Source organism: Emydura macquarii, unplaced genomic scaffold (assembly GCF_026122565.2).
Source record: "Emydura macquarii macquarii isolate MOO-44397 ecotype Brisbane River unplaced genomic scaffold, CSIRO-AGI_Emac_v2 contig_1390, whole genome shotgun sequence".
NCBI classification, from domain to species: Eukaryota; Metazoa; Chordata; order Testudines; family Chelidae; genus Emydura; species Emydura macquarii.
In genome coordinates, this window is record NW_027131527.1 from 3379565 (window position 1) to 3384793 (window position 5229).

Here is a 5229-nt window from a genome sequence, read left to right on the forward strand (position 1 = left end):
TAGATCTGCATGGCAAGGTTTAGGATGGGGAAGAAAGGTGGGAGGGAGAAGAAGGAGATCGGTTGAGGGACTTTTTGGAAAATGTCCAGATGATTAAAGCTTTTAAGATCTGCTGCAGTGCTCTCACTCAAGGACACTCTGCGGATGCTCTCATCTGGAGAGGGAAGTTTTTAGCAGCCAAGCTCTAGGGAACTGGGGTTTTAAAAGCATAAATCTCTGAGGAAATGGTGGAGAGAGCAAATGGGAACTACTTCAGGTTCCTCAAAGCTGGAAAATAGGTACAGCAGGTATTCCTAACAAAACAAACAAAGTCATGTTTCTTTTGCTGGCAGTTACCAGAACTCATCCCTAATAAAGGGGTATTACAAACATCCCTACGTAGTCAACACTAGCAGAAAGAGGGAATAAAAACCATTAACTAAAGTTTAATTCACAGTTAAAAAGAAGCTGAATGTCTACAGATTGTATTTGTGGAGTTTAAAGTTAGCCCCCCAAAGCATGGAATATGATTTATGTTTGGCTGCACATCATGTTACAATTATTCACTTCTGAAAACTCATATACACTTGTTCAGAGGTGGGGAAGGAAATTCCATTTCCTATTCACCTCTTTGTGTTGCTATAGACGCAGCTCAGCTGAGCTGCTGCAGAATGATGCAACATTTTTACACAGGCATCATCACTCACCTCAAGTGTTTGTGTAGTGAGGACTGTTGGGGGAAATCAAACCTTTGATCTGACATTGAATTATGGAAAATCTTTTAGGCTACTTATAAAGCCCTTCTAGAATTAAGACTCAGTTCAGCAAAACACTAAAGCATGTGCTTGATTTTAAGAGTGTGAGTAATCCCATTGATTTGAAATGGGGCTACTCGTGCTTAAAATTAGGTACATGTTTAAGTGCTTTGCTGAATTGGACTTTAAATGCTTTGTGACCCAAGTTATCTTTTGTCTCGCTGACAAATCATAATTCAAAGAAACTAGATTTGACGGCAACTGTTACATCATTTTCTAGCACAATAAACAGTGGTGAGCAGTTGGTCTTATGAAAGCTGTGTACCAAAAACATTTTTATTATTCTACTATTATGTTACACTGGAAATAAAATACTATTCCCTGAATATTAGAGTGCTGCTGGCTATGTCTGCTTTTCAAAATCAGACAAAGTGAATGCTAAATTGAGAGGCCTAACTATGTTAAGGAAAGAGAATACACTGGAATCTTATGAGTTGTAATGATCCATGAGTCACTCATGCCATAGTCTCAATGTTGAAGGTTTAGATATAGAATGATTGTGGAGCGACTTTCTAGCTAAATCTTAGAGATGTGAAATTGCACACAAACTCATGGATAATTCTCTCTTACAGCTAAAATGCTACATTCCCCCCCCCCCCTTCACAAGGAAGAGGTTGAAAGGAATATTGATCTAGAAAACAATACACAAGCACTTTAATCTTGCCCTCCCATGTGGTTCTTGATGATGATACATGAAATAATTTCCATTTGTATTCATAAGATTCGAACCTTTGATAGATTGTGAATTTATGAATAATCAAACTCTTGCTCAATTAAAAAAAAGGTGTGTGGGGAGGAGAACAGACACTCAAAAGGAGGCTGGCCCAAATCACTGATTCCAGCTTGGAGAGAGATATTAGGGGTGGAAATGTATACACTACTGACACAGATCTTACTGAAGCTTTTATTAATGTGGACACCAATGCCACAGATCAAAGAGAATATAGACTCTTCTTCAAACTTTCAGAATCATCTTTGACTGACCATAGCCCAGAGTTATTAGCATGTGTCCAATCCCTTCAACATTCTGAGTCTGCACTTCTGGAAGTGCCTGAAATAAGGATCTCTAGTGAAAAATCACTTCAACCTAGTAAGGGCTCCAGTTGTTAGAGAAGCAAAGGATGGTGGGGGGAGGGGATCATTCTTCTTTATAAAGTAATATGTGGATTAGAGAGTATGCTTATAAAATTTGCAGATGATACTAAGCTGGGAGGGTTGCTGACACTTTGGAGGCTGGGCTTAGAATTCAAAATGACTGACAAATTGAAGAATTTGTCTGAATTCAAAAAGATGAAATTCAGTAAAGACCAGTGCAAAGTACTTCACTTAGGAAGAAAAAAAATACACAACTACAAATGGGGAATAACTGGCTAGGCAGAAGTACTTCAGAAAAGAATCGGGGGTTATAGTAGATCACAAACTGAGCATGAACCAACGATATGATGCAGTTTCAAAAAAGGCTAATATGTTCTAGGGTGTATTAACAGGAGTGTTGTATGTAAGATATGGGAGATAATTGTCCCACTCTGTTCAGCACTGGTGATGCCTCATCTAGAGTACTGTGTCCAGTTCTGGGTGCCACACTTTAAGAAAGAAGTGGAAAAACCAGAGAGTCTAGAGAAGAGTAACAAAAATGATAAAAGGTTTAGAAAACCTGACCAATGAGGAAGGGTGTAAAAAACTGGACATGTTTAGTCTTAAGAAAAGAACGTTGAGGAAGGACTTCAAATAATCTTCAAATATGTTAAGGACTGTTATAAAGAGGATGGTGATCAATGATTCTCCATGCCCACTGAGGATAGGACAAGGAGTACTTGGCTTAATCTGCAGCAAGGGAGATTTAGGTTAGATATTAGGAAATTTTTTCTTCCAATTATAAGGATAGTTAAGCACTGGAATAGGTTATCTCTGGAAGTTGTGGAATCACTGTCATTGGAGGTTTTTAAGAACAGGTTAGACAGAGCTATCAGGGATGGTCTATATAGTCTTGGTCTTGCCTTATCACAGAGGCCTGGACTATATGACCTCCCTTCAAACCTTACATTTCTATGATTCTATATTTCATACAGAAAAAAGACAGAAAGGATACGGAGCTCCTTGTTTCAAGATTAGTACTTGAGCTTTGTGCCCGGCAGCAGCACATAGTTGGAAACCCTCAATTTTGAGTAGAGAAACCTACTCAAAGTGGGCAGTAGATGTGAAGCTTGTTGAAAACTCTTACTGATGGATAAGGTGAGGACTGAGCCATTTGAACTGTATGCTGTAAGACTAAAATTCAAGGAGGGATTAAGTTTAGAAAGACTGTAAAGATGGCTCCTTGCTGATGCCTGTATTTGCTCCCAATGTGCCCTTTAAATCAGAATTCTATGTGTTTCATTTTCACATAAAACTAAAGGCCCAATCCAGTTGCCCATGAAGTCAGAGGCAAAATTCCCATTGACATCAGTGGGAGCAGGACTGGGCTCAACATTTTTACTACATTTGGTAGTCAGGCAGAGTCATTGTAGCATCAGAAGAGCAAGATATGTTCCAGCCTGAACAGGGCACTGGCAACAAAATTACCAGCTAAATTCGGATTCTAAAATCTTTATTATGAATAATGACAATTAGGCCCCAATTCAGAAAGGTACTAAACCATGGGCCTCTCTTTTAAGCATGGATAGTCCTACCAACTTAATATGCTTAAAGTTAGACATATGTAAAGTATATGTAATGAATCAGAGCCTGAGGCAGAATGAACTGGAAAGAAGAGAAATCCGATTAACGTCTTCCCAAAAGAGATATTTGCTGGTCACACGTTGTTAAAGTTCCATTTATAAATGGCTTACAAAGGGTTAATAAATAATGCGTAGATGTTAGAAGCATGTTACAGACATGAATGGCATGTGTGTATGATCATATGGAGCACATCAGTAGAAGGTGCAGAGCAACCTTTCGACTTGTTGGACCTTATAGCAATTTATTAGCCGCTTAGTAAAACATCTATTACTAATTTACTAACTTTATAAATGGTGCCTTAATATAAATTATGACTGATTTTTTCTTGCCAGAGAACATTTTTCATGATATGTGGAGCATCTTACAGCTAGCATGTTACAGACATGCTTTGGTTACCAGTTTGCTTCTAGACAGACTTTAAGATTGATTTTGAGCAGGAAACCCGAAATAGTCTGGGACAGGTCTCTTTTCAGACACACTGACTGCAGCTGTGGTCAGCAGAGATGCTTTTGTTAGATCTCCGTTGCTAGGTTTAGTAGAGAGGAGGTTGATGGCAGAGTGCTTTGTATAGGGGCCCCTAGCGCTGTGGAGTGCTGTTACTCCAGTCTCAAATACCCTGGATTTGACAACCTTTAGGGAAAGCTGCAGGGGTCGTTTTCCCACCAGGCCTTTGAGGAGTATTAGGGAGGGTGACGTACTTTTCAGTGTATTGGAGTGCTAGTGTTTTTCATGAAGAGTTGCTGCTTTGTAGAAGGAGTGAGGCTGCATGAGATATAGGATTACCATATGTGCCGGTTTTCCCAGACATGAACGCTTTTTTGGTAGTTCCTGATTTGGGTAGATTTTTGAAATAAGAGTCAAAGTCAGGGTTTTTTGCAGAGCAGATGCTGCAGCTCAGAAAGAGCCCTGATTGGTCCCTCGCCTGCATCCACAACTGGTTGGTTCATTCCCTTGCAGCCCCAGTTCCCAACCCTTGGAGAGGGTCCCAAAGGGAGGCACTGGCTGACAGCTGGTGGTGGGTGCTGGGCTTGCGTCGGCCGCCCTGCCACTGTGACAGGGAACGACACTGCTGTCCACCTCCATTGAGTACCCCCATTGCAAGTATCCCCTCCAGCACCCCCAGGTACCCCTCCCAGTACATACACACACACCCCTCCAGCACCCCCAACTGTACCGCCTCCTAGCTCCTCCGTTTCCTTCCCCAGCTCCCCCCTGCCCTCTCTGTCCTCTTTTGGGGAATATGAAAAATGGTAACCCTGAGTGAGAAGTGTGTTTTGATTTTGTAATTTTAAATAATTGGCAGGCCCTGTGTTAATTGCATATTGCTAAAAATCAAATAAATAAAACATTGACTCACACTGGAATTAATAATGAAATTCAGTAGTCACCAGATTTCAACTGGCCTTTGCTTTAAAAGGGATATTTCATTTCCTGCACTTTGCTCTCCAGATGATCTTCAGAGGGAACTCAGCAGAGGCATTTACATTCTGCTGGATCACCTCCAAGATTGTAAACTCCTCACTTTGGTGGTGTTTTACTCTAAAAGGGTTTTAGTGTAAAACACCACCAAAGGTTCTGGCCCCAGTACAGCATCCCAGTTCTAATAGGTGAGCTATACAACTAACTCCTCAGCCTAATAACGTTCATGTGACATACTTAGGTTTCTGTAAAGCAATTGATTTGGCCCTGACAACATTTTGATTAAAAAACTTGTATG